The sequence below is a fragment of the Balaenoptera musculus genome, chromosome 4, assembly GCF_009873245.2.
Source record: "Balaenoptera musculus isolate JJ_BM4_2016_0621 chromosome 4, mBalMus1.pri.v3, whole genome shotgun sequence".
Classification (NCBI taxonomy): Eukaryota; Metazoa; Chordata; class Mammalia; order Artiodactyla; family Balaenopteridae; genus Balaenoptera; species Balaenoptera musculus.
In genome coordinates, this window is record NC_045788.1 from 72452597 (window position 1) to 72476747 (window position 24151).

At 40.8% G+C, this 24151-nt stretch overlaps 1 protein-coding gene across 10 annotated transcripts in view; it reads right to left on the reverse strand.

The window, feature by feature from the left end:
- Nucleotides 1–9305, reverse strand: part of SENP5 (SUMO specific peptidase 5) — a 50126-nt gene extending 40821 nt beyond the window's left edge. For 7 of the 10 annotated variants that reach the window (XM_036849890.1, XM_036849889.1, XM_036849892.1 and 4 more), the window contains exon 1: nt 9114–9278. The gene's annotated coding sequence lies outside the window, so the exon portion shown is untranslated. Of the gene's footprint in view, nt 1–9113 lie in introns of all 10 variants that reach the window. The other 3 variants (XM_036849880.1, XM_036849891.1, XM_036849883.1) reach the window with 3 other exon arrangements.
- Between the last annotated feature and the right edge of the window lie 14846 nt (nt 9306–24151).

Here is a 24151-nt window from a genome sequence, read left to right on the forward strand (position 1 = left end):
AAGACCCAGCACAGCCAAATAAATAAATATTAAAAACAAACAAACATGACTTCCCCTCAGACTTAATAAGATCTAACATTACTGAAGGCTCTTTAGCCTAGAAAGAAAGGCACCAGCCACTGCAGGTGGAACAGAAGAATCAAAAAATCAATATCCTAATTTCAGCATGCTAATAACTTACTACGAAAAGCTGTATTACTTTTCTGTGCATCAGTTTTCTCTGGGGGCCGGGCGGGGGGGAGAAGACGACTGAACACATGTTTACTTCTGCTTCCTTTCCAAATTCCATTAAGATGACAGAAATGGAGTTTTAAAAAAGGCAAAACCTCTCAAGGACAATGACAACAAAAAAGGAGACAAGAGCAATAAAACTGCTGAAAGAAGAAAGCAGATGAACGAGTGATAACAGACTTAGCCAGCTAAAAGAGCTGAAATCTAAGCCAGCAGTAGGGGAAGCCAAGGAGCAAGTTACAGGGCCTCAGAAAGGCTCAGGAACCAAGAGCAACAATACCTATGAAGGTCAGGGAATGGAGGAGAGCTGAAAAAGGAAGGACTGGTTGAAAGTCTGAATAAGAAGCAATTAGACTCCAAGATCCCTTCTCCTACCATGGCAAATTATCAAAGTTTCACTTTCTCAAGAAAATGAACTAGAACAGTCAGGCACATCATGTACAGCTGAGGGCAGGGGTACAAACAGGAGGATAAATCAGTTTACATAGGGAATTCCTCCCCAACCTCTTTCCCCACTCAGCTCCCAGAAAAGTTTATACCCCCAAGGAGGAGGTCAGTTCTGGGGGTGGGCAAGGGGTGGGGTAGGGATAGATCATTCAAAAAGACCAACAGATACTGATATTTGGGGATGCCACAACTACACAGGCCCAATTACCCCAAAGTTTAAGAAGCAATGAAACCCCCAAATCCATTCCCAACTCTGCATAGCAGGTGACTGTCCCTCCCCTACCCAAGATTAGAAGTTTCTCCTTCAGAAAGGAAGTTCTGCAGACAAGGGGATCCCAGGAACAGTTTGAAGATGGAACTATATATTGAATATAAGACCCCGCAACACTTTCTCACTCATCTCCCAAAACGCTGGCAGTCTGTCTTACCCGTCCAAGCAGGAGGTTGGAAGATTCTTCTTCAGAGAAACTGATTAATCCACAAGAATATACGTAAGTACAGGTATGCCCCCACAGAATGGCCCAGCATGGCCCACAGTGCACCCCACAACTGACAAGTCCCACCACAAGCTCAGAACCTCCAAGCAACTTCTTAGTGGTCAAATGACAGCATAACTAAGAATCACTACACTTCCAGGGATAAAAAGTAGACCAAACAAACAGATAAAAGCAAAAGCGTATTTAGAGAACTTAAAAAACCTGAGGAGGGGGCTTCCCTGGTGGCGCAGTGGTTGAGAGTCTGCCTGCCAATGCAGGGGACACGGGTTCGAGCCCTGGTCTGGGAAGATCCCACATGCTGCGGGGCAACTGGGTCCGTGAGCCACAATTGCTGAGCCTGCGCGTCTGGTGCCTGTGCTCCGCAAAAGAGAGGCCGCGATAGTGAGGGGCCTGTGCACCACGATGAAGAGTGGCCCCCGCTTGCCACAACTAGAGAAAGCCCTCGCACAGAAACGAAGACCCAACACAGCCATAAATAAATAAGTAAAATTAAAAAAAAAAAAAAAACCTGAGGAGGGGAGAGAAGGGAAGTTATTGTTTAATGTGAAGAGCTTCAGTTCAGGAAAATTAAAATGGGTCTCAGGATGGATGGTGGTGATGCTTGCACAGCAATATGAATGTATTTAATGCCACTGAACTGTATACCTAAAAATGATTTAAATGGTAAATTTTATGTTATGTATATTTTACCACAATTTTTTTTTAAAAAGAGAGAAGAAAACAAACCCCAACGCTATCCTCAAAGAAGAAAATATTACATCCACTGGGGAAAAAAAGAATGGGATTTTTTTTTTTAAAGGAACAGCTAAAAAAATAAAGGAGCTTAGGACACTTAAAATAGAAAAAATGAAAAACTCAACAGAAAGTAAAGGGCTAATATTACTAATATTTAATATCTTAAATTGAGGGATAAAGGAAAAGGCTGATGGAAAAATGGGAAAAAGACATAATGAAACAATTCACAAATAAAGATTTTTAAATGGCCCTTAAACATAAGTAAAGATGTTCAACTTCATTCATTAAAAAATTGTCAAGGGGGCTTGGGAGATAGGCAAAATGGGTGAAAGGAGTCAAAGGTACAAACCTCCATAAATAAACATATAAACAAGTCATTCATGGCGATGTACTGTACAGCATGGTGACTATAGTTAATAATACTGTATTGCATATTTGAAAGCCGCTAAAAGTAAAGCCCTCATCACAAGAAAAAAAATTTGGGGGGGTGGGGAGCTATGTATGGTGACGGATTTTACTAGACTTATTGTAATTATTTTGCAGTGTATACAAATGTTAAACCATTATGTTGTACACCTGAAACTAATATAATATTATATGTCAATTTTACCTCAAAGAAATTTGGCAAAAGTTATAGCAACATGTTTTGCTGGTGGGAGAAAAAAACTTTCATACTTTGCTGGTTGGTGGGAATACAAACTGATAAAGTCATTTTGGAGGGGAATTTGGTAATATCTAACAAAACCATACAAGTATTCACCTTTTAATCCAACAACTCCACTTTTAGGAATTTACCCTGAAGATACATCTCCAATAATAATGAAAATACATAGTACATGGTTATTCACTGCAACACTGTAATTGCAAAATACTGGAAACAAACTAAATGCCCATACATAGGGCAGTGGTTGCATAAACTATGGTTCATCCGCACAATGAATGAAGCTATAACAGAATAAGGATAAGGTCTATGAACTAACATGGAGTAATTTCTGGTTTAAATGAAAAAAACAGAGTTCAAATGAGTATCAATGGTATGCCACTGCAATAGTTTAGCCACGTGTACAGTTAGGGAGAACAGTCCACACAAGATCACCTTCACTTCTGACAACAACTGAAAGTTCAGGGAGTTTCCAAAACCACCCTCAGGTCTGATACTTTGTCAGAAGGACTCACAGAACTCACTGAAAACTGTTAATAGTTATGGCTTACTACAGCTGAAGAATGTGGATTAAAATCATCCAAGTGAAGAACTACATAGTGCAGAGTCCAGGGGAAGTAACAAATGAGGCGCTTCCAGTTGTCCTCTCCCCATGGAGTAGAGACAGCATTACTTTCCCAGGACCAATGTGTGACAAAGTGTGACAAGAACTGCCAGCCAGTGAAGCTCACCTAAGCCTTGATGTCCAGAGTTTTTATGGGGGTTCATAGGCATAACACATGACTGAGCTCAGTCTTCAACCCCTCTGGAGATCCACTGATATCAAAGTCATTACCCTAAATCACACTCTTGGTTTTTCTGGCGTGGCCAATCCCCATCCTAAATCATATTGCTAGATTATCAGTGACCCAAGGCCCCCAGGCAAATAAAGACACTCCAATCAGACATAACATTCCAAGTATTTAGAGATTACCTCCTAAAAGCCAAGGACAAAGGCGTTCTTTTTGTGCAAGGTTAATTCTTTACTATATTATATATAGCCACCTTTCATAAAAGAAAAAATAAGAAAATATACATGTATCTGCCCTTTCGTGCCTCCCAAATAAATTAATAATATAAAAATCAGGGCTTCCCTGGTGGCGCAGTGGTTAAGAATCCGCCTGCCAACGCAGGGGACACGGGTTCAAGCCCTGGTCCAGGAAGATCCCACATGCCGTGGAGCAACTAAGCCCGCGAGCCACAACTACTGAGCCCGCATGCCACAACCACTGAAGCCCACGCGCCTAGAGCCCGGGCTCTGCAACAAGAGAAGCCACTGCAATAAGAAGTCCGTGCACCGCAACAGAGTAGCCCCTGCTCGCTGCAACTAGAGAAAGCCCGCACGCAGCAACAAAGACCCAATGCAGCCAAAAATTAATTAATTAATTAATTAAAAAAGAAAGTTAAATGTCAAGCTTGCAAGAAGGAAAGCAATCCAATTTATACAACAGTGCCTCAAAACAGGTCAGGAATTGGCAGCAGGAGGTTCTGTAAGTGGGGTGTGAACATGGTGCTAAAAACAAGAGGATAGATCAAATCATTTAGATACCCTCCTACTCGCCACAAAAACCAGCCAACTGCCCCTCCTTGATCCTTGCAGAAGCCTGGAGTGTTATTTTCTAGACTAGAACAGCACTGGCCAATAGTTCTGCAATGATAGAAATATTCTATATCTGCCCTGTCCCATATGGAAGTCTCTGGAAACATGTGGTTACTGACCACTTGAAATGTGTGTAGTGCAACTGAGGAACGAAATATTTAATTTTAATTATTTAAATTTAAGTTGCTACATGTGGCTAGTGGCTACCACATTGGATAATGCAGCCCTAAAGGAAAAACAAAGGATTCCTGGACTGGAAAACTTCTGGTGCAGTTGAGAATGAGGGTATCATACTGAAAATAGCTGAGTTAAATGAACATGAGTGTTTACATACTGAATGCTAAGATCTCTACCATTTCCCCCAGTTTAGCTACAAGACTGTTGACAGCCCAGCTTATAAGCTCCAAGCAGAAGATCTGAAGATTCTTCTTTGGGAAATCTACCTAGCCAAAGAAAAAAGAAAAAGATAATACTGTTGGGTTTCCCTGGTGGCGCAGTGGTTGAGAATCTGCCTGCCAATGCAGGGGACACGGGTTCGAGCCCTGGTCTGGGAAGATCCCACATGCCGCGGAGCAACTAGGCCCGTGAGCCACAACTACTGAGCCTGCGCGTCTGGAGCCTGTGCTCCGCAACAAGAGAGGCCGCGACGGTGAAAGGCCCGCGCACCGCGATGAGGAGTGGCCCCCGCTTGCCGCAACTAGAGAAAGCCCTCGCACAGAAACGAAGACCCAACACAGCCAAAAAAAATAAAAATAAATAAATAAATTTTAAAAATTAAAAAAAAAAAAAAGATAATACTGTTGAAGGTTCTCCAATAAGAGTCTAGCCAGAGTACCCTAAAATCAACATATCCCAAGCATGAACTCAGAGTACATGTAATTAAAATTAAAAGCAACCTCCACATGGGGTCCCTTAACATTTTTGCCCCTGTATTCTCGGCCATACTGTTGTGTGTTCACCAAATACCAACATTCCTTCAAAGATAAAATAGGGAATTCCTTGGTGGTCCAGTGTTTGGGACTCCACGCTTTCACTGCTGAGGGCCAAGGTTCAATCCCTGGTAGGGGAACTAAGATCCCATAAGCCATGGGGTGTGGTCAAAAAGTCATAATAATAATAAAATAAAGAGCATAGCAAATATGGATTTTAAAAAAAAGATAAAACACACACACAAGGGAAACAGAAGTGAGCTTTCAACTCTTATTAGATACTCACTGACCCTAGGACAGCCTGAAGTCTGAACAATCCTTGAGGGGTCCAATATTTACTTGAGTAAAAGTTTGCAGTGCAACCACTGTACAGATTAACTCAAGCATCACTATGAAAAAGTTCTTTCTCCTGTAGGTAATAAGACAGTAATGAGAATAGCTGCTGTGCAGTGAATAAACAGGGGAGAGGTTATCCGCCCCGCAAAAAATGAGACAGAATGAATGGTTTGTAGTAGGAAACAAGATTAAAAACAAAACAAAAATAAAAAATATTGCCCATTGGCATCAGAGGACATGAATGAACCATAAAAAGGTCCAGATTGAGAATTGGAGACTTGTCCATTTATGGTACCTACTGATGATAGGTACATTCAGCTACCACATATAAAGTAGATTAAGTTAAATATCCGATTTTGGTCTCAAGTCCTTACAGACAGAGAAGACTGCCTCAAGGACCAGCAAGTGACTTCTAAACTCCACTTCTCACTGGGTCTTCAAGTTGTCACTACCCGCCCCCCCCGCCTTTGTTTCTACGTTAAACCCGTAATATCAGTTTACATTAAAATTGTGAACCCTGGGTTCCCATTTATCCTTTCTCAATACCTCTACTTGAAAAGTGTATTCTGTCAGAATCTGAAATTCAACAATTTTTAGGCTTCAGAATTAAGGTATTTCAGACACAAAACTTAAAAATTTAGAGGGACTTCTCTGGTGGTCCAGTGGTTAAGACTCCACGCTTCCAATGCAGGGGGCTCGGGTTCAATCCCTGGTCAGGGAACTATGATCCCACATGTCGCATGGCTTGGCCAAAAAAAAAAAAAAAAAATTAGAGACTCAGTGACTTGGTTTTTCATCTTAAACACATACCATATGTCTCTCTAGATTCTGAATTTATAGATTACCTCTCTGTTAACATGGCTTTGTTAATCAGTGAATTCAGAATGCTCTGCGTCATCTGGTTGTAGGAAGTTAACATGCTATAAACAGGGTTATTTTTAAAAAGAAAATAATTCAGCATCTTCCTTTAGAGGATTTGTGATGTAGGGTCCATTTCTGGCTCTATTACTAACACAACCTTTTCATCGTTTCAGTGATTCTTATTCAAAGGATAATTTGCTAATGAATATATCTCCCCAAAAGAGAAAGTTCAACTCTGCCTGATAATCTATTACCTTAAGAATGCTGAAAATATTAACCACCCCCCCCCAAAAAAAGTCACGACATTTTCACTATAATGGGCAAGAAAAATACATATGAGGCACTGTTACTTCCTTATCAGTTGATCCTTTCTAGATATCTATCAAATTCTTTAAATCAGTGGCACGGTACAATTAACCAAAAAGGAAAAAGGGACTAAAAATTCAAGGACAAGCTTAAGGCAATACCAAGAGCCTCTGGTTAAATCAGGTGTTTGTAAGGTAATAAGAGACGTTATAGGACTTCTCTAACAGTTCTCAAATTGAGTTCCATAGGAAGCTGGCTAGTGATACAAAGTAAGACATCATGCATACCAGGATTGTGGAGGATGGTGGTAGAGAGAAACCTGTGGACAGTACAGTGGGTTTATGACAAGCCAGAACAAAAGCAAAAATATTCTTTAACTGGAATTCTTCCATGGTTTATGAAGGCTTGGCATAAAAGTCTACTAAGAAACACTGATTTATAAAGTGATATGGTCTTTATATAATTCTGCCAACAACAACAAAAAAACCTAAGCAACATTTAGTAAAATATTTTACTGTAAAATCTAATACTTTCATCAAAGAGCATTAAGGAGTCTAATTGCATAGGGAACTATGAAAACAGAATTACACAGAGCTACTGACAAATGACTTTTTTCCCCTTCTGTGCTCTCAGAGCTACAAAACCTGAAATAGTACTATTGATTCAAGTAAGGTTATTTGTTAAGGAAAGGAAGAAAAAGAGAAAAAAATTTTAAAGGCATAGGCAACAAACTAATTGACACTTCACCTCTCTGAGCCTGTTTATAAACTAAAATCTGCGTTTTCAAACAGTGAATATCACCTGAAAAGCTTTTTAAAAATCGCTAACACCCGGGTCCCATTTCAGATCTATTAAGGTAGTGTCTGGGCATCTAGGGTTTTGTTTTAATTCCCCAACTGATTCTGATGTCCTTGCAGGTTTTGGAACCACTGGATTAGATGACCCTCAAGGTCCCTTCCGTATCCATGACTTAAAATTCCAAATTGACAATTCTGTGTCAAAGGAACTGAAGATTGCACTTCATCATGCTTCACTGAGCATCATCACACTCCAATGAGGTATCCTTAATTCGTCTCACCAAGCAACTGTAAGAACAGGTGCTACTCACTCAAGTCACTGATTGCACCTCCCTTCTCTCCTCCCCAAACACTTCTCTTAGGGTCTATTTAAACTTCGGAGCAGGGAATGGTCTTCTCTCACCAATACAGAGAAAGGTATTTCCTCATATTAACTTAGAACTGTAATGTTCAGCCACTCAAAGGATTCAAGTCCCTACATTTATTCTCTGAACATTTTCAATTAACATGAAATGCTTTAGAGGCAGAGGGAGGAGTCCTCAGAAACGTGCAAAGAATTCCTTCTAAAGTGGGCCAAGGTGTGAATGAAACCCCTCCCAGCTTTTCTCCTAGAAAGGGCCCACTAGACATACTGAGCAAGAAGCAAAACTGATTTAGGTCATCCCTCATACACCAATAATGTGTAATCAATAAGCATGAGACCTCTGGGTGACTAGGAGGAACTGATTTCTTTCTAATGCTGCCCGACCCAAAGAAGAGACTGCAGTTAGGTTTTAACCACAAGATCCTAGGATCTCTTCCGGCACCCTTCTCCATACCAAGCGTAGTTATTCTGGGTAAGAGACATAATTAAGAACCTACCATTTAAGCGTCCTGGGTATTCTTAAACCGACTTTAACCTGATTCCCAAAATATTTCATGATTAACGTTCTGTTTTCTTCATTTCATTTAATTCTCCCAACTAATTGATATAGGTATAAGAAAGTTCCACTTTACATGGGTTAAAAATGTCTACACAAGATTAAAGCCACCACCAAGTGGCAGGCCAGGATTTCAATTCAGCTTTTCGAACTCCAGCTTTTCGAACTCCAAGTCCAAAACCCTTATCTCCGACATCCTCTCCGAACCCGTCCTCCCCCAAAAGAGTGGTCATACACAGGAACGGGGGTTGATACTGCCTAGCATAAACAGAAGGGAAAAACAGGCTTCCCACCGCACAAATGTTCAATTGTGCCATACCCGTTCACTAGAAGAGGGTCCCAGGAGTGTGAGGATGGAACCAAAGGCAAGAAGGAAGCAGAATTGTCCGAACAAATAAAACCCAAGACGGCAGGAGCTGGAGGACCTCTACCAGCAGCTCTTCCGCTCAAAGATTCCCCCGGCTTCAGGAGCAGCGGCCGGGGGCGCTAGCCCTCTCCGCTTCTGCGTCGTACAGCTCGGACTGGCGAGAAAAAGGGGACACTGGTCCCTCGGGAGGAGCTCCTTCCCCGCCCCCGGAAAGGCACAACAGCGCCCGGGGAGAAATCCGCTGCCTGTGGTTCGGCGGTGGGGGAAGAGCAGCGCTCGAGGCCTCCAGGCCAGGGTGCTGAGCTGGCGCGCACTGGCGCGAGAATGGCCAGCCAGCCTGGTCCATCAGTCATTCGCCGTATTTGACACCCGGGCTCCCCCGCTTACCTACGTCCCTCGCTGCCGGCACCTGCCCCGCCGTGGGTCCAGATACTGCGGCAGCTCGGACTGCGGCCCCGCCTTCGCCAGCTTTAAGGGAAAGCCCGTCAGCCAGCAGACGTCCGGCCTGCTTGCAGCGGCCACAGCCACCGAGCTTCCTCTGGAGCCACTGCCGAAGAGCCGGCGCTCACTTATAACGTCACCTCCTTCGGTGCCCTTCCGCCTCAGCCCCGCCCGCGCCGCGTGCAGAGGGCGGGGGAGGGAGCGAGGGCTTGGCGCTGGGGGCGTGGCCCCGCCTTCCCTCCGCTCCCGGCGGCGCACGCTCCCCCGCCCTCCCGGGACGTCTTTCTGAAGATCGGCGCCCCTGGCGTCAGGACTCCGCCTTTGGTCGCGGACCCGGCTCTTCCCTCTTTGCGCGTGAGGATTGTAGAAACTGTGATCTGAACATTGCAGAACGGGTTTGAGATTCTTTACAGCCTGCTCTCAAGTTTTTAACCCCCATAGGGCTAAGGCAAACCGCAGCTACTATATGGCGTCTCCCTCCACTAATCCCGTTTCCCTTTGGTCAAAAGCGAAGGACCACATTGCTGCTCTGGCTGCACTTTGAGGCCTGGCCCAAGCTTTTATTCCCTGTTTTTTCCATAGTGATCTTTCCCCTTGGCATTGCGATGTGCCTCTGTATCTCTGACCCGCCTCTCCTCAACTGAGAACACTTCCCCAGGAGGGCAGAACCTGGTCTTATTCACCATTGTAGCCCCAGCCAGCACCAAATAGTGACTGGCCTACAAGTGCTTAGTAAGTCTGTGCAATAAATCTATTATTCTCTTTCTGAACAAAGAGGGAAGTGACGTCAGTCTGATATGTTAAAGCACGATTCTTTCAACAAGCATTTTTTTTTAAAATATGAGCATGAAGTAATATTTCTCTTGCAATCCCTCAGTCTAATTGTGGGGAGACATACATAATTTTAATACGATATCCTGACAGGTAGAAAATATAATAATACCGGATTTATTGTGGAAGATGAATTCAATTTTGGCCGTATTCGATTTTTGGAATAGAGTGGAGATGTATATTATGGAATACCAAGGGTGGGGTGCTGGGAGCCTTGTGCCCCAGGTACAAGCAATAAGGGTGTGCATTGACTGTAAAGAAGGTTAAAAAAATAATAAAACCGACTACAGTGTGGTTTGCTTTTAATCATCACACGTGTCAGCAAATTCTAACCAATGTCAGTGATAAAGTAGTCCTTTACAAACAAAAGCTTTTCTTGGTCTTCCTTATAAACAATTGCTGTAGTTATTGAGTTTTAATTTAAGTTTAAGCTCAGATTGGCACATTTCCTCAGTTTAAAAGTAAATCTTTTTGAGATTTCCACTTCCAGCCAAGATGGAATAAGAAATCAGATTTTAGCCTTCCAACTGAAACAACTAAAAAACCAGACGAGAAATATGAAACATTTATTTATTTTTTAATATCTGTTTATTTATTTGGATGCACCAGGTCTTAGTTGCGGCACACAGGATCTTCGTTGCGGCATGCGGGATCTTTTAGTTGGAGCATGCAGAATCTTTTAGTTGGCGTATGCGGGATCTTTAGTTGCGGCATGTGAACTCTTAGTTGTGGCATGTGGGATCTAGTTCCCTGACCAGAGATCGAACCCGGGCCCCCTGTATTGGGAGTGTGGAGTCTTAGCCACTGGACTACTAGGGAAGTCCCTGAAACAACATTTAAAAAACATTTGACATAAGGCAAAAAAGAATGGTGATCCCTGAGAGATGGACAATAAATGGGGTGAGCCCCCCCCAAATGCACCAGTTTACTGCCTGTCAAGAGTCTCCAGGACAGTCACAGGTAGGGGAAACCAGGAGGAGCCTGGTGGTCTCCTTGTGTTGAGGGGAAGAAGCAGGGAGACTGGGAAGGCCAAAGCAGCTAGAGTTCAGAGGAAAGAGTCCCCAGTGTAGAGACAGCTGCACAAAGAGAAAGTTCTAGCTGCTTTTTAATATTTTCTCTTTGTTGTTGATTTTCAGCCATTTGACTATTTTGTTCCCTACTGTGGTTTTCCTTTTATTCATCTGGCCTGGGTTTCCCTGAGCTTCTCTAATTTTTGGGTTGACATCTTTCATCAGTCTGGGGAAATTCTCAGCCATTGTCTCTTCGACTATTGTTTTTGCTCCATTCTCTTATCTCTGTTCCTCTGGGAGTCCAATTACATATGTAAGATTATTTGACCTTGTTCACCATATGCTTTACACTTTGTATCATCTTTTTTTTGTCTCTTGATGTTTCAGTTTGAATGTTTTCTATTGACCTGTTTTTGAGTTTACTAATTCTCTCTTCTATAATCTCCAGTCTGTTATCAAGTCTGTGCACAGTGTTCTTAATTTTTAATATTGTATTTTCAATTTTAGAATTTGATTTGTTGTTATAATTTTTTAAATAGATTCGTTATCCATTGAAAGTCTCCATCTTTTCATCCATCTTGTTCATCTTTTCCTCTGTTTTCTTTATCTTATTCATCTGTTGTTTTTGTTTTTCGTTCTTTGTCTGCTAACTTCAACATTTTAATCATCTGTTGGTCCAGTTCAATGGTTCATTTTTCTCTTTTGATTATTAGTTATGTTTCCCTGCCTCTTCACAGACTTCGTAATGTTTTCTTCTGTGCCAGACAGTGTGTATAAAAGAACTGTAGAGTGAGCCACCACATGATATCATCTCCCAGTGAGAGTTCCCCCTTCCCTCCATTAGGTTGATAGAGTGAGGGTCTGATCATCACAATCTAATTAGGGATCAAGCTGGGTCTTGGCAAGGTTGCCTTCTTACTTAGACTCATTCCATTTCTGGTTCATCCATGTTCCTCAGGAGTATATCTCCTCAGACCTGAAATACTACAGTACTATTCAGTTCAGTTCTTTAGAGACATTGAGCTTAGCTTTTTCACCTCCAGCTATTCAGCTTCAAAATATGAGAAATGTTTTGAGGGAGAGAGTAGCCATGTGTTTGAGGAGGCCAAGTCCCTCTAATGGGGCATGGTTTCCTAAACACCATGACTTTTAAAAAGTTTTGGCCCAGGTCCACAGCCTCCCAAGGAGGTCTTGAACACAGCAAATGCCCCACGCGGAAAATCAGCCATGCACTGAGGCTCTTCTGGTTTTCAAATTGCCCCAATAGTCCCACATGACCACCAAAAGTTCCTCTGGGTTTTCTTTGCCCCAGTAGACAACCTCTGCCTAGGTTAAGACTGATCCTCAGCCTGTAACTAGAACCAGCAAATATTTCCACAAAAGAAAACAGCCACTGATTATCAATTCATCTCAGAAGGGCCCTCCCCTCTCTGGAATTTTAGTTTACCTAAAACAAGGTAACAAGTCTTAGTTATTTCACAGTCCTCTAATATATTTTAAAATATGATGTTTTTAACTTATTCTGCATTTTTTAAGGTTGTTGTAGCAGGCACATTGTCCTGCTGCAACCTACTACATCCTATTTGGAAGCAAAAGTGACTTGTAAAACTCAGTTCTATCACGTCCGCAATGCCCAACTGTATAAATGATACCTCCTGTTTATAACTATAATTCTGACATTTCTTTAGACTTAGACATTTATATAGATCCATTGCTCAGTGAAGAACCTTTTTTCCATACTTTATTCGGTTATCATTTGGTTGCCCTAAGTTTGTCCTCTAGAAGATTTTTTTAAAAGATTTATTTATTATTTATTTTTGGCTGCGTTGTGTCTTAGTTGTGGCACACAGGATCTTCATTGAGACATGTGGGATCTTTCATTGTGGCGCGCAGGCTCTTCGTCATAGTGTATGGGCTTCTTTCTAGATGTGGCCTGCGGGTTTTCTCTTCTCTAGTTGTGGTGCACGGGCTCCAGAGCGCGTGGGCTGTGTAGTTTGTGGCACGCAGGCTCTGTAGTTTGTGGCACACAGGCTCTAGTTGCACCGTGGCATGTGGGATCTTAGTTCCCTGACCAGGGATTGAACCTGCGTACCCTGCATTGGAAGGCGGATTCTTTACCACTGGACCAACAGGGAAGTCCCTAGAAGATTTTTTTTTAAATTTACTTATTTTGGCTGCACCGGGTCTTTGCTGCAGCATGTGGGATCTTCATTGCGGCATGCATACTTTTAGTTGTGGCATGCATGTGGGATCTAGTTCCCTGACCAGGATCCAACCCCGGACCCCCTGCATTGGGAGCATGGAGTCTTACCCACTGGCCCACCAGGGAAGTTCCTCTAGAAGATTTTTAAAGACGTAAATAGCTATTAATTGAGCTCTTACCATGCACTAAACATTTTATGGGCATCACAAAATTTAACTTTCACAACAAAACTCCAATTACAAGTGAGAAGAAGCTTCTAGAATTTGATGAAGTTTCTTGACTGGCAGAATGGTTAGCAGCCAATAAGGAGATGTGGCTCTCTAGGGAACAGTTCCCCCAAAGAACTGGGAATAGCAAATGGATGGGTATTGGCTGCATGGCTCATACAAACAAAAACTATTCAAAGGCGCTAGATTAGTACACAAGCCACTTCGTGGCTCCTAGGAAGTGCCTCATTATACCAAAATTCAGGGGACTATGTATTTCGGATTTTGAACCAATGTTTATCTGGGTTAAATGGAATTGTTTCATAATTTTAATTTTCTTTAAACATGCACAATTGAAACTATCCATAAAGCAATTCCCAATCCAAAAATTTAAATCTTTCAATAAAATCTTCACATTTTCTAGACATTTCTCCAAAGAAGACATACAGATGGCCAACAGGCACATGAAAAGATGGTCATCATCGCTAATTATTAGGGAAATGCAAATCAAAACTACAATGAGGTATCACCTCACATCAGGCAGAATGGCCATCATTAAAAAGTCTACAAATAATAAATGTTGGAGAAGCTGTGGAGAAAAGAGAACCCTCCTATGCTGTTGATGGGAATGTAAGTTGGTGCAGCCACTGTGGAGAACAGTATGGAGTTTCCTCAAAAAGCTAAAAACAGAGTTGCCATATGATCCAGCAATCCCACTCCTGGGCATATATCCAGATAAAACTATAATTCGAAAAGATACATGCACCCCAATGTTCATAGCAGCACTATTCACAATAGCCAAGACATGGAAACAAACTAAATGTCCATCAACAGATGAATGGATAAAGAAGATGTGATATATATATACAATGGACCATTACTCAGCCATAAAGAAGAATGAAATAATGCTGTTTGCAGCAACATGGATGGACCTAGAGATTATCATACTAAGTGAAGTAAGTCAGAAAGAGAAAGACAAATATCATATGATATTAATTATGTGTGGAATCTAAAATAGAAATGAACATATCTACAAAACAGAAACAGACTCACAGAGAACAGACTTATGGTTGCCAAGGGGGTGGGTGGGGGAGGAAAGGATTGGAAATTTGGGATTAGCAAATGCAAACTATTATATATAGGATGGATAAACAACAAGGTCCTATTGTATAACACAGGGAACTATATTCAATATCCTGTGATAAACCATAATAGAAAAGAATATGAAAGAGTATATATGTATAACTGAATCACCTTGCTGTACAGCAGAAATTAACACATTGTAAATCCACTATACTTCAATAAAATTTTTTAAAATCTTCACATTTTCTTTATAAAGTTCATATACTTTTTTGGTATTAGTACTAGGTACTCCATATTTTTTATCTCTTATAAATGGTAGACTTTTAAGATTATATTTTCTAGTTGTTGCTAGTGTTTAGCAATAGAATTGACTTTTGCACATTGGTTTTGTATCCAGCAAACTTGCTAAATTTCTTATTAATTCTAATAATTCATCATGTATTCTTTTGGGTTTCCAGCATTCTCAACCTTATCTAACAATGACAGGGTTTTTTTAAATCTTACTTTCCAGTTCTTACATCTTTTCTTTTTCTTAGTACACTAACTAGGGTCTTCAACTTAAAATTTAAATCAAAGTGGTGAATATGGGTATCCTTCCCTTATTCTGATCCTCAAAAGAATACTTTCAATGCTTCACCACTGAGTATGATAGCTTTTTTGGTTTTTCTTTTTTTGGCCACATTGCACGGCATGTGGGATCTTAATTCCCTGACCAGATATCAAACCCGGCCCCCCTTCAGTGGAAGTGTGGGGTCTTTTTTTTTTTTTAACTTAAAAAATTTTTTTTATACAGCAGGTTCTTATTAGTCATCCACTTTATACACATCAGTGTATACATGCCAATCCCAATCTCCCAATTCATCACACCACCACCCCCACCCCCCCGCGGCTTTCCCCCCGTGGTGTCCATACGTTTGTTCTCTACATCTGTGTCTCTATTTCTGCCCTGCAAACCGGTTCATCTGTACCATTTTTCTAGGTTCCACATATATGCATTAATATACGATATTTGTTTTTCTCTTTCTGACTTACTTCACTCTGTATGACAGTCTCTAGATCCATCCACGTCTCAACAAATGACCCAATTTCCTTCCTTTTTATGGCTGAGTAATATTCCATTGTATATATGTACCACATCTTCTTTATCCATTCGTCTGTTGATGGGCATTTAGGTTGCTTCCATGACCTGGCTATTGTAAATAGTGCTGCAATGAACATTGGGGTGCATGTGTCTTTTTGAATTATGTTTTTCTTTGGGTATATGCCCAGTAGTGGGATTGCTGGGTCATTGGTAATTCTATTTTTAGCTTTTTAAGGAACCTCCATACTGTTCTCCATAGTGGCTGTATCAATTTACATTCCCACCAACAGTGCAAGAGGGTTCCCTTTTCTCCACACCCTCTCCAGCATTTGTTGTTTGTAGATTTTCTGATGATGCCCATTCTAACTGGTGTGAGGTGATACCTCATTGTAGTTTTGATTTGCATTTCTCTAATAATTAGTGATGTTGAGCAGCTTTTCATGAGCTTCTTGGCCATCTGTATGTCTTCTTTAGAGAAATGTCTATTTAGGTCTTCTGCCCATTTTTGGATTGGGTTGTTTGTTTTTTTAATGTTGAGCTGCATGAGCTGTTTATATATTTTGGAGATTAATCCTTTGTCTGTTGATTCGTTTGCAAATATTTTCTCCCATTCTGAGGGGTGTCTTTTCGTCTTGTTTGTAGTTTCCTTTGCTTTGCAAAAGCTTTTAAGTTTCCTTAGGTCCCATTTGTTTATTTTTGTTTTTACTTCCATTACTCTAGGAGGTGGATCAAAAAAGATCTTGCTGTGATTTATGTCAAAGAGTGTTCTTCCTATGTTTTCCTCTCAGAGTTTTATAGTGTCCGGTCTTACATATAGGCCTCTAATCCATTTTATTTTTGTGTATGGTGTTAGGGAGTATTCTAATTTCATTCTTTTACATGTAGCTGTCCATTTCTCCCAGCACCACTTATTGAAGAGACTGTATTTTCTCCATTGTATATCCTTGCCTCCTTTGTCATATATTAGTTGACTATACGTGCGTGGGTTCATCTCTTGGCTTTCTATCTTGTTCCATTGATCTATATTTCTGTTTTTGTGCCAGTACCATATTGTCTTGATTACTGTAGCTTTGTAGTATAGTCTGAAGTCAGGGAGCCTGATTCCTCCAGCTCCGTTTTTTTCCCTCAAGACTGCTTTGGCTATTCAGAGTCTTTTGTGTCTCCATACAAATTTAAAGATTTTTTGTTCTAGTTCTGTAAAAAATGCCATTGGTAATTTGATAGGGATTGTATTGAATCTGTATATTGCTTTGGGTAGTATAGTCATTTTCACAATATTGATTCTTCCAAGAACATGGTATATCTCTCCATCTGTTGGTATCATCTTTAATTTCTTTCATCAGTGTCTTATAGTTTTCTGCATACAGGTCTTTTGTCTCCCTAGGTAGGTTTATTCCTAGGTATTTTATTCTTTTTGTTGCAATGGTAAATGGCAGTGTTTCCTTAATTTCTGTTTCATATTTTTCATCATTAGTGTATAGGAATGCAAGAGATTTCTGTGTATTAATTTTGTATCCTGCAACTTTACCACATTCATTGATTAGCTCTAGTAGTTTTCTGGTGGCATCTTTAGGATTCTCTATGTACATTATCATGTCATCTGCAAACAGTGACAATTTTCTTTCTTCTTTTCCACTTTGTATTCCTTTTATTTCTTTTTCTTCTCTGAATGCCGTGGCTAGGACTTCCAAAACTATGTTGAATAATAATGGTGAGAGTGGACATCCTTGTCTTGTTCCTGATATTAGAGGAAATGCTTTCAGTTTTTCACCATTGAGAATGACGTTTGCTGTGGGTTTGTCATATATGGCCTTTATTATGTTGGGGTAGGTTCCCTCTACGCCCACTTTCTGGAGAGTTTTATCATAAATGGATGTTGAATTTTTCAAAAGCTTTTTCTGCATCTATTGAGATGATCATATAGTTTTTCTTCTTCAATTTGTTAATACGGTGCACCACATGGATTCATTTGCATATACTGAAGAATCCTTGCATCCCTGGGATAAATCCCACTTGATCATATGATCCTTTTAATGTGTTGTTGGATTCTGTTTGCTAGTATTTTGTTGAGGATTTTTGCACCTATATTCATCAGTGATATTGGTCTGTAATTTTCTTTTTTTGTAGTATCTTTGTCTGGTTTTGGTATCAGGGTGATGGTGGCCTCATAGAATGAGTTTGGGAGTGTTCCTTCCTCTGCAATTTTTTGGAAGAGTTTGAGAAGGATGGGTGTTAGCTCTTCTCGAAATGTTTGATAGAATTCACCTGTGAAGCCATCCGGTCCTGGACTTCTGTTTGTTGGAAGATTTTTAATCACAGTTTCAATTTCATTACTTGGAATTGGTCTGTTCATATTTTCTATTTCTTCCTAGTTCAGTCTTGGAAGGTTATACCTTTCTAAGAATTTGTCCATTTCTTCCAGGTTGTCCATTTTATTGGCATAGGATTGCTTGTAGTAGTCTCTTTTTTTTAAAATTTTATTTATTTACTTATTCATTTATGGCTGTGTTGGGTCTTCGTTTCTGTGCGAGGGCTTTCTCTAGTTGCAGCAAGTGGGGGCCACTCTTCATCGCGGTGCGTGGGCCTCTCACTATCGTGGCCTCTCTTGTTTCGGAGCAGAGGCTCCAGACGGGCAGGCTCAGTGATTGTGGCTCACGGGCCCATTTGCTCCGCGGCATGTGGGATCTTCCCAGACAAGGGCTCGAACCCGTGTCCCCTGCAGTGGCAGGCAGATTCTCAACCACTGCGCCACCAGGGAAGCCCCTGTAGTAGTCTCTTAGGATGCTTTGTATTTCTGCAGTGTCTGTTGTAACTTCTCCTTTTTCATTTCTAATTTTATTGAGTCCTCTCCCTCTTTTTCTTGATGAGTCTGGCTAATGGTTTATCGATTTTATCTTCTCAAAGAACCAGCTTTTAGTTTTATTGATTTTTGCTATTGTTTTCTGTTTCTATTTCATTTATTTCTGCTCTGATCTTTATGATTTCTTTCCTTCTGCTAACTTTGGGTTTTGTTTGTTCTTCTTTTAGTTCCTTTAGGTGTAAGGTTAGATTGTTTGAGATTGTTCTTGTTTCTTGAGGTAGGCGTGTACAGCTATAAACTTCCCTCTTAGAACTGCTTTTGCTGCATCCCATAGGATTTGGATCATCGTGTTTTCATTGTCATTTGTCTCTAGGTATTTTCTGATTTCCTCTTTGATTTCTTCAGTGACCTCTTGGTTATTTACTAACGTATTGTTTAGCCTCCATGTGTTTGTGTTTTTTATATAAATTTATTTATTTATTTATTTTTGGCTGTGTTGGGTCTTTGTTGCTGTGTGCAGGCTTTCTGTTTCTCTAGCTGGGGCAAGCGGGGGCTACTCTTGGTTGCGGTGTGCAGGCTTCTCATTGCGGTGGCTTCTCTTGTTGTGGAGCATGGGCTCTAGGCGCGCGGGCTTCAGTAGTTGTGGTTCATGGGCTCTAGAGCACAGGCTCAGTAGTTGTGGCTCACGGGCTTAGTTGCTCCGTGGCATGTGGGATCTTCCCGGACCAGGGCTCGAACCTGTGTCCCCTGCATTGGCAGGAGGATTCTTAACCACTGTGCCACCAGGGAAGCCCCGTGTTTGTGTTTTTAATGGTTCTTTCCCTGTAATTGATTTCTAATCTCACAGCGTTGTGGTCAGAAAAGATGCTTGATATGATTCCAATTTTCCTAAATTTACTGAGCTTGATTTGTGACCCAAGATGTGATCTATCCTGGAGAATGTTCCATGAGCACTTGAGAAGAAAGTGTAATCTGATGTTTTTGGTTGGAATGTCCTATAAATATCAATTAAATCTATCTGGTCTATTGTGTCATTTAAAGCTTGTGTTTCCTTATTTTCTGTCTGGATGATCTGTCCATTGGTGTGAGGTGTTAAAGTCCCCCACTATTATTGTATCACTGTTAATTTCCTCTTTTATAGCTGTTAGCAGTTGCCTTATATATTGAGGTGCTCCTATGTTGGGTGCATATATATTTATAATTGTTATATCTTCTTCTTGGATTGATCCCTTGATCATTATGTAGTGTCCTTCCTTGTCTCTTGTAACATTCTTTACTTTAAAGTCTACTTTTTCTGATATGAGTATTGCTACTCCAGCTTTCTTCTGATTTCCATTTGCATGGAATATCTTTTTCCATCCCCTCACTTTCAGTCTGTATATGTCCCTAGGTCTGAAGTGCGTCTCTTGTAGACAGCATATATATGGGTCTTGTTTTTGAATCCATTCAGGAAGCCTGTGTCTTTTGGTTGGAGCATTTAATCCATTCATGTTTAAGGTAATTATCGATATGTATGTTCCTATGACCATTTTCTTAATTGTTTTGGGTTTGTTTTTGTAGGTCCTTTTCTTCTCTTGTGTTTCCCACTTAGAGAAGTTCCTTTAGCATTTGTTGTAGAGGTGGTTTGGTGGTGCTGAATTCTCTTAGCTTTTGCTTGTCTGTAGAGCTTTTGATTTCTCCATCGAATCTGAATGAGATCCTTGCCGGGTAGAGTAATCTTGGTTGGAGGTTCTTCCCTTTCATCACTTTAAGTATATCATGCCACTCCCTTCTGGCTTGTAGAGTTTCTGCTGAGAAATCAGCTGTTAACCTTATGGGAATTCCCTTGTATGTTGTCATTTTTCCCTTGCTGATTTTAATAATTTTTGTCTTTAATTTTTGCCAATTTGATTACTATGTGTCTCGGCGTGTTTCTCCTTCGGTTTATCCTGTATGGGACTCTCTGCGCTTCCTGGACTTGGGTGGCTATTTCCTTTCCCTGGTTAGGGAAGTTTTCGACTATAATCTCTTCAAATATTTTCTCAGGTCCTTTCTCTCTCCCTTCTCCTTCTGGGACCCCTATAATGCGAATGTTGTTGCGTTTAATGTTGTCCCAGAGGTCTCTTAGGCTGTCTTCATTTCTTTTCATTTTTTGTTCTTTATTCTGTTCCACAGCAGTGAATTCCACCATTCTGTCTTCCAGGTCACTCATCCGTTCTTCTGCCTCAGTTATTCTGCTATTGATTCCTTCTAGTGTATTTTTCATTTCACTTATTGTATTGTTCATCTCTGTTTGTTCTTTAATTCTTCTAGGTTTTTGTTAAACATTTCTTGCATCTTCTCGATCTCTGCCTCCATTCTTTTTCTGAGGTCCTCGATCATCTTCACTATCATTCTTAATTCTTTTTCTGGAAGTTTGCCTATCTCCACTTCATTTAGTTGTTTTCCAGGGTTTTATCTTGTTCCTTCATCTGGTTCATAGCCCTCTGCCTTTTCATCTTGTCTATCTTCCTGTGAATGTCAAAGTGTGGGGTCTTTATCACTGGACCACCAGGGAAGTCCCTATGATTTCTTGCTGCAGGTTTTTTGTACATACACTTCAGCAGGTTAAAGAAGTTCAGTCCTACTTTGCTAAAATATATTTCTTTAAAAATTGAGTTGAGGGCTTCCCTGGTGGCGCAGTGGTTGAGAGTCTGCCTGATAATGCAGGGGACACGGGTTCAAGCCCTGGTCTGGGAAGATCCCACATGCCGTGGAGCAACTAGGCCCGTGAGCCACAACTACTGAGCCTGCGCATCTGGTGCCTGTGCTCCGCAACAAGAGAGGCCATGATAGTGAGAGGCCCGCGCACCACGATGAAGAGTGGCCCCCACTTGCCGCAACTAGAGAAAGCCCTAGCACAGAAACGAAGACCCAACATAGCAATCAATCAATAAATAAAAATCTTAAAAAAAAATTGAGTTGATATTGAACTTTACTAAATTCTTTTTCACCTTTTGCGATGCTCATTTAATATACTAATATGGTAAATTAAACTGATTTAAAATTTTACTAACTGTGCATAACTCTACTTGATTGGGATGTACTGCCTTTTTTATACATTGCCACATTTGGTTTTTCATGAATAAGCCTGCCCTGTAATTTTCCCTTTCACATGTTGTTTTGGTATCACACTTTATGCTATCCTTGTAACAGGATTTGGGGAGTGTTTTCTACATACTGGAGTAGTTAGTTTGTGCAGGATTGGAATTATTTTTCCTTGAATATTTATAGAACTTTCTGGTAAAACTGCCTGAGTTTTTGCTCTAAATTTCATCCAGGGAACAGGTAATAACTAGCCTCATAAAATGGATTAGAAGAGAGGGAAACAAAAATAAATGTTCTTTGCACACTTCAGGAACTGCTTGGTCTACATAACTGTGTCTAGATGTAATACATAGAGAAAAGTCTGAAAAGACAGAAATGGGTAAGATTTCCTTCAGGAAAGGGACTTGGAGTGGAGTTGAGTAAACCTGAATTGCTGTTATTTATGAAATGAGAATGTATTCCTGTTTTACTTATGTAGTTAAACATTTTTTAAAGAATAAAAATGATTACAGGAGTTGGGCTTTCTGGAGCATCGGAAATTTGGGGGAGATGCCTTGACTAGTTTTCTCCCCACGAGAACGTGGCTTTGCCAATACTTAGTTTGACTGAAGAACCGAGAGAGTCCGTGCTTCTCAACAGTCAGATTGTTACATCTAAATTCTTCCAGAGTAGTGTTGTAAACCTGAGTATCGCACCGCAGTGGCAAGAATCAGGTTTTTTTCGTGTTCCGCAGGATCGATCTTTCAGACTGTCAGTGGCAGCAACGCCCTCTAGAGGGAACTCAAGGGCAAGGCAAAGCCATGAAAGACCATTTGCACTGGGCAAGTGGGTCATCTCTGCTCCTGCTCTGGGTGGCTGCCTTGCCTCAGCTAAGCTAAATCAATCACTCCATCAAGAATTCATAGCAGCTACTTGTGGTCTCTTCCCACTGATGGATTACTAAATGTGTAACACTGCAACAATATTTAAATTGCATTTATGTTTTCATAAGCTATATAAACAATTACATTCCTTCAAAATCAGCTATCTATACAGCTGAGGTGAGGCCTATGGAGCTGAAAGTTGTTTCCAGTTAACTCTCGAGGAGTTGATGGGTAATGGAAAGGCTGAAATTCTAGCTGGGTCATTACTGAGTAAATTATTCAGCCTCTCTGACCCTTTTCCTTCTATCTAAAAATGAGCTATGTAGTATCAAAGGAGACAACAGATGTGAAAGGGGATGCCAGAGACTGAATGTTTGTCTCCCCAAAATTCATAGGTTGAGACTTAACCTCCAATGTGATGGTATGAAAAGGCGGGGCCTTTGGGAGATGATTAGGTCATGAGGGTGCCCTTATAAGAGACCCCCAAGGAGTTCCTTTGCCTCTTCCACCATATAAGGACATAGTGAGAAGCAAAGCTATGAAATAGGAAGAGGGACCTCACCAGATATCAAATCTGCTGGCACCTTGATCTTGGACTGAGAAATGTTTCCAGAACTGTGAGAAATGTTTCTGTCGTTTATAAGCCACTCAGTGTATGATATTCTGTTACAGCAGCATGAACAGACTAAGGGGAAGAGCTATAAAAAATTGAAACTGTGCAGTTTTCACATGCAAGCTATGGTGGCCACTGCGGTATGCCACATCCATTCCCCCTTCTTTACTAACAAGTCTGATTTTGTCTGGGGAGGCAATGTGCCCAGCTTTTTAAAACACTCTTCCCCAGAATCTCCTGCAGCTAGGAGAAGCCAAATGAGAGTTATGGTCAATGAGACAGAAACTAAGGGTTTCTGGGAACATGTTCTTTACTGATACATGCACTGCTCCTTCCTGCTTTCCTTGTTGCCTTTTGCCCACCTTTCTTCTTCTTGCCTGACATGAGACTGGAGGTGGAGCAGCCATTGTGCATCTGTGTGGCAACAGGCATAAGGATATAGGCCTACGTGTGAAGAATGGTGGAGTGAAAATTCGAACAAAGCCCAAGTTCTTGGTGGCATCGCTGGACTCTATGACAACCCAAACTACCAGTGGACTTTTTTGGTGTGACTTAAATTCCTGCTTGTTCAGTCACTCTTGGGTACCTGTTACTTACAGCCAAACTTATTAATAATAGATATATAAACCAATTCCAAAGTACATTTTTCTTTTTCTTTTTTAATCTCTTTCAGGAAATGATTATCCAAACTATAATACAGAATGTCTCATATTGCAAGTTATGCAATACTGTAAAATGAAATATGTAATTTCATAGTATGTTACCAAACAATGATGTATTGGGGCTGTCTTCATATAATATTTGCAATATAATTTCCTTAAGATATATTATGCATACATTTTTTAAAAGATGAGGTGGCGGAAAGGGCAAATAGCTCTGTGCAGCATTCTCAGTTCATTAGCCCCCTATCGGCTACTGCATTGTCATAAAGGGCTGTCCAATGAGTATGGTTAAAAAAAGTGATAGGTGGGGACTTTCCTGGCAGTTAAGTGGTTAAGGCTCTGCACTTCCAATGCAGGGGGGCTCAGGTTCAATCCCTGGTCAGGGAACTAAGATTGTGCATGCCACATGGCGTGGCCAAAAAAAAAAGTGATAGATCACACTTATCGAGTGCTAAATATGTGCTAGGCACATTCCAAGCATTTTATGTGAAATTAACTCATTTGACCCTAAAAAAAATCCCTATAATGTAGGCACTTTTATTATCGCCCAAAACAAGCAGAAAACA